Below are 10,032 nucleotides of genomic sequence, written 5' to 3' on the forward strand. Positions count from 1 at the left end.
CAGGGAAGGAAGTATTTTTATCTTTTTTACAGAGGAGGAAAGGGAGAGGTTAAGTAAAACTTGCCCAAAGTCGCTGATCCAGTAAGTGAGGCCCGAGGGTGGGATTCCCACCCAGAGACTGCCTGCACACAGGAAAGGTTCAGAGGATAAATAACCAGAATGAGGGAGAGGGTAGGAAAACAGCTTCTGGAAATGTCGAAGGAGAAAGGGGGCAGGGTAGAGGGGCTCAGAGGCCCCTTAGATGCAGAAACACATGGGTGGCGGGTAGGGGAGAATGTGCACTTTCCCAGTGTCAGGAGGAGGGAACCTTAGGCAGTAAACCTTTGCCGGGCTTGGAATAGATTTCCAAGGAACCTGCACAACCTAAGTTTGAGTCTGGCTGGACCTGGGAAGGGGAGGGGCATGGACAAAGCCTCCTAGATCTCTGGGTTCACGGGTGCAGCCCCGCACACCTTCCCAGGCAGGGCAGAGCTCCGTAGGGGAAATCAAGTAGGGGCGGTAGCTAGGGGTTGGCGATGCTGCAGGTCTTGAAAGCACCGGCCAGCTATTTCAGGTGCAGGGGACCAGGGCCCTAGAGGCAGGCCAGGCCGGCGAGGGGAGTTGGGCCAAGGCGGAGGCTGAGTGTTTCAGCCCGCCGGCAGAAGCGGCAGCTGCCCGGAGAGAAGGGGCAGGGGTGCTTTGGTCTCGCAGCGCTCGGCTCCCGAGCCGCTGCCGCCTCTCTGCCGCCGGCCGCTCCTTAGTATTTTCCCCCGTCCCACGGAGCCCCGCTGCGGTGCAGTGGCTGCCCCGGGAAGGCCACCCCGGAAGGATCGGGGCCTTGGCGTCCCTGGGGATCCCCGCGTGGGATGGATCTCCTTCACGAGCCCTCCTTCCTTCCCTGGTTGGGGATTCTGCCGAGGGCGGGAGCTGAAGGGCATGATGCAGAGGCCTGAGGCCCCCTTGGACCTAGGCGCCGCGGCTGTCAACTGCGCGAGGTGTTGCTGGCGGCCGAGGGAGGGGACGCGGTGCTGAGTGGCGTCCTGCACACTCCGCGCCGCATTCCCGGGCTAAGGGCTCAGATGAAGAGGAGAGGGCATTCCAAACTCCTGCTCAAGTGTTCACTTCCTACTCCTGAGGCTCCTGGATTGGCGAGGGTCCGTGGTCTGCATCTCCTTTGGTGATCCCCCTCACCTATCCCTTACTCTTTTCTTAGCGGGAGTCTTGGATGGGGGCTTCGCCCGAAGAGTTAAGACTTCGCCCCCTACTGGGTCGACAGAAAGGGTGGGATAGTGAACTTTCAGCGCTGGGGGAGGGATGGGGGTTGGCAGCCACACAGTTGAGGGGACACTTGGTGAGTGCGCTCCAAGCCGAAGATTTCAAGGGACGTCTGGAACCCAGAAATCCGAGGTACATAAGTTACTCTGTTAGATGTGCCCTGTGCAGCACACCGCACATACCTGCCTTCTCCTGTGTCCAAATTTGTACTCTCCTGCATGCACACCCTGTCCCAAGTCACCTCCCTTACTCAGGTTCTCACGTCTTGTTACAAGACCCTTCCTGGCCCCACCTCCCAACCCACACACCCTAAGAGCTTCCCACGATTGAGAATAAGTGGGGGAAGGGATGCAAAGAAGGAAGGACAAAAGCCATTCCTTTCCTTGAAGGCTCCTCCCCAGTGCATTCCTACCTGGGCCGCCTAACCCTGCTAACCTGCATCTTATTAGGGGCTAGGATGAGTCCTGAGATCCCAAGCAGGGTTATGAACAGGGAGGAGGCGTGGTTAGGGCATTAGAAGAATGAGGGTACTCAGAAGGGGGTCTGGCTTTCCTGGGGGTAGATGAAGAATAAGAGGTAGTGATTTCTTAATCTGGTTAGAGTCTTGGTTAATTAACTACACACTCCTGGGGGCAGAAAATTAGATTTCCCAAGTTAGTGCTTAAAAAAAGAAGCCAGTGGGATGTAGGAAGGGGAGCATGTTCAGCCTAGAGGAGGGGCAGCTTCCCCTCCTCTCTCATCCCATCTGAGGGCAGTTGCAGCCCCAAATGATACTCTGTGCTGAACTCAGGGAGTAGGGACAGGTAGAGAGAGTAAGCTGTTCTTCGCTGTACTCAGCGCCTGACAGTATCCCCCTCCTCCAGAATGGCCCCAGGGATAGGGCACTGGACAGCAGCTGTTAGATCTAAGCCTGGGTAGCTAGACCCTGGTCTAGAACCTGGAAATCAGGCAGCTGGGGTAGTGCAGTGGGAAGCCCCTAGGAAAGCCAGACTGCCCTTGCAGCCTTAGAGTATAGGCAGACCTGGAGTCAAAGTCCAGCTTCCTAGTCTTGACCTAGGGTAGGTTGTTCTCTCTCTGCCTTGATTTCCTCATCTATAAAAAGGTGTGTAGTAATCATTCCTACCTCATGAGATTGTTACAAAAGTTAGTTAATACATGTAAAGTGTATGCGGGGATCATAGTAAGTACTCAAAAATGTCAGGTACTATTTTTATTAGTATGATGTTTGAATAAAATATACGAACAGACAGGAAAATGCTGAGTAGTGCTTGGTGCAGAGCAGGGGTCAAAGAAACCAAGGTATTGGGGGAAATCACCAACCCTATTTCACCCACAGGGATGCTGGGCATTTTGCTGCTGGCTTAAGCCAGGTGCTGGCCCACTTCCTGAGATAGGGCTGGTGGGGCCTGAATGGTTTGGAGACAATAAGGGTGAGGGCCCTGAAGCTCATTAAGGGGTAGAAAATGCACCAAGTCGCTGAGGGACCGTGATTCCTGCATTTCTTCCTTAAGTGCAGTGTTCCTGGGTCTGTTTGGGGGCAGGGGAGTACTGGATATCTGCTACGTGTCAGGCACTGTGCTGGGCACTAGGGATCTTGTAATGAATAAGATCAGAGACAGATGCTACTTCAAAGAACTTAGTCTAATAGAGATATAGATGCTCTTCAAATAATCATACAAAAAATGTATATAATTATAAGTCAAGGTACATGTTACAGGTGTCGGATCAAATCACAGCTCCAGTGACCTCAGCTCGTCTAGGGGCAAGGCCAGGGGTCCTCTAGCCAGTTATCTGATGCCCAGCAGAGGGAGCTGGGGCCCCCATTACTATCCAGGTCTCTTTATTTAGCCTTTTGGTGTCTGACCCTAAGTATATCTTCATTCCCTCCCTCCCTCACTCATTTATTCAACATACCTTCATTGGACCTTCTATATGCCAATCCCAGTGTATGGAGCTGACGATATGGGGATGAACTGGTTACAGCTCCCACTCCCTGGAGGTGCACATAGCTCAGAAGGGGACACTGATATGTAAATCGGCTCATACAATGTGATAAGTGCTACAGCTCAATAAGCACCAGGTGCTGTAAGGAAGGGACTCAGGCTGGGAATTCCATCAAAGAAGGCTGCTGCAGAAGGTGACTTGAATTAAGCCTTGGAGGCTGCTTGCAGTTAGCAAGAGGGGAGAATGGAGCAGTATATGCAAAGGTCCTGGGTCAGGTGAGAGCAGAGCAGTCTAAGGGCACACAGGCCATTCCAGCTCAGAATGAAGAAGGAACAGGATCATGGACAAATGACATCGACCAAGTCTTCTTTCCAATAATTCATCCCCAGCTGGGCCATCCACTTCTCACAGCCTGGAGGGAGAGTCTTGGGCACCTGGTCTCAGCAGTTCTACAACTCCACTTGGGCACCCTCTCCATTGCTACTCCTGTAGCCCTCTGCTCTACCTGTACCCTGCTGCAAGGCACATTTGACTACAGGCATTTCTGAGCACATGATGCCTTCTATCCCTATTTCTACAAAAGAGCTCAGAGAAATGACATGGCTTGCCTGAGGTCACAGAGCCAGCCAATGGCAAAGCCAAGATCTGAATCAGACCTAATTCATCCATGATTCTGTGTTCTTCCCACTACATCAGGATGCCTTGGAAGGGGAACTGAGGGGACCTGAGGGGACCTAGAAGTGCTGCACCTGGGCTACTTCAGAGTGACACTCTCCCCCCTAGGAGGGGCCTCTGCACACATAGGGAAGGCTACCTCAGCTTTCCTTTTTTAGAGAAGAGCCGGGCCCCCAGGTGCTGAAGGCCCTGTTAGGAGTACAGTCCAGGAATGGTATACGGTTCCCATTGGGGCGGGGGGCGGGGGCACAGGTCTGACAGGCAAGCAACTCTGTCCTTCCATTTGCCTTCCTGCCCTTCTCTGTTTCTCATTAATTATTCCCATCTCATGGAGCAGGAATGAAAACAGACTCTGGATCTGGCTGGAGGCCTGCTGTGACATCAGCCCAGAGGTGGCTGCCCTGACCCTGACTATAGGGGGCTGGGGAAGACCCCCTTCCGCACTTTGTCTTGGTCTGGCAGGGAGAAGCAGAAAGGCAGGAGCATCTCTCCCTGAACCCCTCTCCCTTCCCCTGGCATTGAACTTGGGGAAGGTGACAGACGTGGCCCTTGCCTGAGGGGACCAGGAAGGGCGTGTCTGCAGGAATGTGGGGGGTACTGAAACCTGCTTTCCTCAGACACCACTGCCTTGCAACTCCTTCCCCTCAGCCACCCCCAGCACTGCTCCCAGGCACCATTCTCCCACTATCCTCTCCATGTACTTTTGAAGCCACCATTAAACTATTCCCTTGCTCTCCCTTCCTCCCAACCTCACCTCCCTTGACCTTTCTGAGCCTCAAGCTCACAGTCAGGCTTCTTCTGGGATTTGGTAGCTGGCCAACCAGAGCTTCTGGGCTCCAGCCTCTTTTCTTTAACACCCACATGCTGACCTCTCACCTCCAGTGACCTCCTCCTTCATTCCTAATTGGCCTCCATTTAGTGCAGCACATTGGGCTACACTTTGATCCTGGTTATCACTTAGCCATCTCCTCTAAGATTGCAGATCTGATATCCCAGGCTCCCCTCCCACCACTTCCTCTTGTCTGCCCAGTTTCAAAATCTCTGGTCCCAAAACCCCTTTTTCTCTCCACCTGGAGGCCTTCCGGGGTACACTTCTCTTCCTGCCCAACCTGGACAATTCCCACTCCCAAAAGGGGAATACCATGATCTCTCTGAGCAACCCTTTTCTTGTTTTGCTAATTTTTAATAAAATTCTCTCCGCAGCAGCTGGTGCAGACTTTTCTACATGACCCGAGCCTCCACTTGCGCCTTCTTCCATTCTCACCTTCTACGTCAATAAAATAACACATCCTTTCCACAAGCACATGCTGAGACCTCCTCTTTGCCAGGAACTAGCCTCAGGCAATGGAGATATGTGAGCTGTCCTCAAGAAGCCTCCAGTCCACTGGAGGAGAAAGACAAGTGACAGGGTGATATTGGAATATCTTAGGTGTCACTGATGGATTCTGACAAGGAGAGTGACATTATGAGGCCAGTGTTTTGGAAGTAGAGTGAGGCAGGTATGGGGTGGATTGGAGGACATAAAGATGGTGGCTGGAAGACGCAGTCTAGGTGAAGGGTAATAAGGTCCTGGATAAAGATGGGGTGAGGAGGAGGTGTTGTAGAAAGGGCAAGGAAAAAACAGGTGTGAGTGATTTTGCAAAGGTAAGTAGCAACATGCTTAGTGACTGACTGGATGTGGGAGAGGAGAGATAGTAAACGTCTGAGCCTGGGTGATTCTGAGGACTGGGCATTTGGGCGTACTTTGGCACCATTTATGGATTCAGAAGGTACAGGAAGAACAGGATGTATGAAGGAGAACAATGGGCTCAGTTTGAAGCTTTCAAGGAGAGATGTCCAGTAAGGCATCGGATACATGGATCCAGAGCACAGGAGTGAGGTCTGAGCTGGAGTATCAGACACAGCATGGAGACCAGGGATGAAGTTCAGATAGTGAGTAGGATTGCCCATGAGAGTTGTAGAGAGAAGAGAAGAGGCTGAGGTGGGTAGGTGGGGAATGCCCCCTCACTACTCCCACAGGCATCCTTCATACCTCTCTGAGAGTTTAGCACATGCATTATAAGTGTTCCTCTTTGTCATCTCTGCCTGAAGCTGTGCTCCTTGAAGAAGGCACCACACCTTTATGATGCATATTTCCTAGGAAGATATATGTGGGTCTGGCACAAGATAGGAAGCTCAGTAATGCCTGAGGGATGGACGGATGATAATAGTAAACTGTTGAGGGCTTATTTTGTGCCAGGCACAACTCTAAGTACTTCATGTTTAGTAATTCATCTATCTTCAGGATAACTCTACATTTCCAACCCTCAATGGAAATGTACTCTTGCCATTTCCATTTTACATAGGGGAAAACTTGACTAACAGAAGTTAAGTAACTTGTCCAAGGTCACTGAAATAGTAAGCGGAGGAGCCAAGATTTGAATTCAGAGTTGATGCTTTTTACTCCCACCCTATTCTGCTTCTCAAATAAAATCTTAAAATAAGATCAACTACTATGATTACCATTATTGAATGCTTACTGTGCCAGGTACTAGGCTAGAACTTTATTAGATTATTTAATTTAATTCTGTATAAATGAATTAATAGATAAATGTACTGATGGATGGAGTAAAATATGTATGTATGTATGGACAAGTGGATAAATGATGGATGAATGAATGAATAGGTAGATGAAAAAGTAAATGGCAGAATGGATAGAGGGATAAATGGACAGACAAGTGAATGTATGTATGAATGATTATAGTTGAATAACTGGATGACAGGTAGGTGAATGGATAGATGAATGGATACGTGGATGGATGAATAGTAGGATGGATGAAAGAATAGGCAAGTAGGTGTATAGAAGAGAGAATGCATGGACGGATGGATGATGGATGGATGGATGGATAAATAGGTGAAGAGATGAAAGAATAGGTGAATGGATGAGTGGATAGAAGGATGGATGGAGGGATGGAAATGAGTGGCTACACATAAACAGATGAGAAGATAGTTAAGTAGATGAATGAGTGAATGGATGAATGAGTAGATACATGGATGTGGATAGAAAGATGGATGAATGGTAGGGTGGATGAATGAATAAAACAATGGGTATATGGATGAAAGGATAAATGAATGGACAGATAATTAGATAATTAGATCTGATAATTAGATAGCTAGATGATTGGGTTAGTGGATGGTTGAATGGATGAGTGGATGTTTAGATGGTTGGCTGGATAAAGAAATGAATTCCTATATTTAGGGCTGTAAAAGAGAATAAGAAAACCCACAAATTATAGTTTCTATCCTTTCCCCCAGATATATCTATGACTTCTCTTGGCCATTTCTTCCACATTGGTATATAGAATCTGTCCTGCCCTACCTACCCCCCACAAACCCACAACCAGGCACCAAAGCTTGCTCCTAAACACCTCCCCACCCTCAAGTACACAGACATCCTGAAATAGATTCCAGCCATCCTGATTCCTTTCCTGCTCTCCTGCCTTGATGTCCAGGGAAACCACCTTCCAAACAACCAGCCTAGGAATCAGGTGAGTGGTGACTGGGGGGACTCCTCCCTCTGTCCCCTGGGTGGTCTGTTTAATAGGCCTAACCCTGGAGCACCAGGACACAAGCAGATACAGGGTTGGAAGTCTGTGATTAGAGTGGGAAACTAATAGGCATCATAGAAGATGTCAGGGGCACAGTGTCGAGGGAGAGGGGTGTTCTCTGGGGCTGGCAGGGCAGCCATATCTATTCTCAGGTAGAGAAGGGGTTTTAGGAAGTAGCAGTCGGGCAGACTGGAAGGAATGAGGCCTTGCTCAGTTAGAAGGCAGGATCCATCTCTGAAGTCATCCAATTATAAGTCCTCAGCTCTACTGCATGGGAGCTGTGTGGCTTTGGACAATTCACTTAACTTTTCTGAGTTTTCTTAGCTGTAAAATGAACTAATGGCATCACCTAGTTACCAAAAAAATGAAACAAGAGAATGCAAAGGAAGTGTGTGGCACGTAGTAGGCCATTAACAAATGCTTTCAAGAAGCAATAAAGTATATAGGTTTCTTTTTTTTTTCTGGGAGGAGATAAGCTAAGGACTCTCTGCTATGTGTCTGTTTAGGAAGAAGCGTAAGTGATGATGTTACAGGTCTAGGGTCCCCATGGCATCTGGGGACCAGCACATCCTCATGGGAATCTCCTGGAGAAGCCTTCTCCTGCTTTCAGTTCCCCCAACGTCAGGTCCTTGGGACTCTCCCAAGGCGTGAGGGTGCAAGTGGGAGTGGGCTCCTAGCTATGGAGCCTCTGAGGAGGCCAGACCCTCGCCACAGCCCCTGGCCCTCCCTCTTTGGGCCAGGCACCAGCAGGCAGGACAGCCCACTCCATGCTAAACAAAAAAAGAGCTGCTTGTTGTGGAGGATGAATCAGGGAGACCAAAGAACGGCCCTGGGAGGAAAGAGGAGAGGGTTCCTCCTCGGACCCAGGAACAGGCCTTCTTCCACAGTGTGAGCGTGTGTGGAGCATGTGGGTTAAAGGAAGCCAGAAACTGGGATTTGTACCTTTTCCCCTTTCCCACTGCTCTTATTTTTACCTCTCTTGTCTCATCTTATCTCCACCATGTTGATATGTTTTCAAGGTGGAAGAACAGAGGCTAGGCATCTTGCCCCGGGTTTCACAGTTATCTCTAATACTGAGTAGCGGGACTTTTGATTCTGCTGGAGGCACTTTCTCCTCTTAAACGGCTTACACTGGGCTTGAACACAGGATATATGAAGGAAGGAGAAGGGAATGACTGTCTTGTACTAGACTTTTTATGTAGCTTCATCTCCATAGAACTCTATGAGGTTGTGAGGAAGATGTTATTACTCCATTTTACAGATAAGGAAACTGAGGCACAGGGAAATGACTTACCCAAGGTCACACGCCCAGTGAAGGTTATAGCCTGTATTTGAACCCAGGTTATCTGACACTTGACAAGAGTGGTAACTTAGAGAGGGGGCCTTGAAGCAGGGAACCCACAGGGTCTGGAAGAGGAGACAAGAGGCTTTAGTGGCATGGGGAAGATTAGGGTGATGTTCTGTTTGACTCAGCCCCAGGGCCTCTGGCTTCACATGCTGCTCTACGCTGGAAGCCTAGATCTGCGTGTGCAAAATGAAGATGCTGAATCAGTGCCAACAGGGCCATGCCCAACCCCAGCCCCAACCCGAGGGCTCAGGAAATGACACACCTGAACTGTAGAACAGATTGTTGGACCTGTCTCTATGATCACCTCCCAGAAGAGGGGTTTGCAGATGGTTGCTCAGCAGCCCCTAAGAGGGAGGAGGACCAAGCGTCCTGAGCTGAAGAGTGCCCTCCAGGCTGACCCAGACCCAGCAGCAGTGGGGATGGTGGACACCTCAGCCTGTGGGTCAGGTGGCCAGGGCTCAAGTTTTGCTGTGTGATCTTAGACAATTTATAGAGATCTCTGGGCCCCATATTCCTTTTTTTGTAAACAAAGGTAGAAATTTTTTTTCTGCCTACCTTCTGGGCGTAGGTCCTGGAGAAAGCGACCTTCTACCCCATGGATCTGACTCTGGGTCAGAACAGTCTTGGGAAGGAGGTGGGAGAATGGGACCTCTGCCCGATCTTTCTGTTGGTAAGAAGTGTTAGGAAGCATGAATCAACACCCCGGGGGGTGCTGTAATTTTTTCACAAGTCTGGCTGTGCACAGGGGCAGTACCCTTGTTATGATATCTGAAACAGAGATTTTCTTGCTCCTGGGGACTAGAGAATGTGTTCAGGGGCGGGGGCAGGGTGGCTAGCACACGATGGGGATTTGCTCTAGTTTGACAGCTAAACTCTACTGTGGGCAGAGCTGGGCTCTTGGCTCAGCTCTAGAACATCATCTGCTCCCAGCACAGGTAAGGCCACTGAGGCCCCAGAAGGGACAGCCAGCGGAGCCCAAGATCCCACCTTCTCAGGCCTGAGACAGAGCTTGGAGTGGCCAGCCTGCAGGGCTTCCCCTTTAGGGTGCAAGCTGTGTGGAGGCCGCGCTCAGAGATGGGGGATGGCCCCTCTCTCATGTCAGCATCATGTCGAGTGTTTGTGGGGACTGGTCATCCCTTCTCCTTCCACACCAGCCTTGGCTGAGGCAGCAGCTCTGGCAGAAGGGAGGCTGGGGGAGGGGAGGGCAGAGCTTTGCAAAGGAGG

Source organism: Camelus dromedarius, chromosome 2 (assembly GCF_036321535.1).
Source record: "Camelus dromedarius isolate mCamDro1 chromosome 2, mCamDro1.pat, whole genome shotgun sequence".
NCBI classification, from domain to species: Eukaryota; Metazoa; Chordata; class Mammalia; order Artiodactyla; family Camelidae; genus Camelus; species Camelus dromedarius.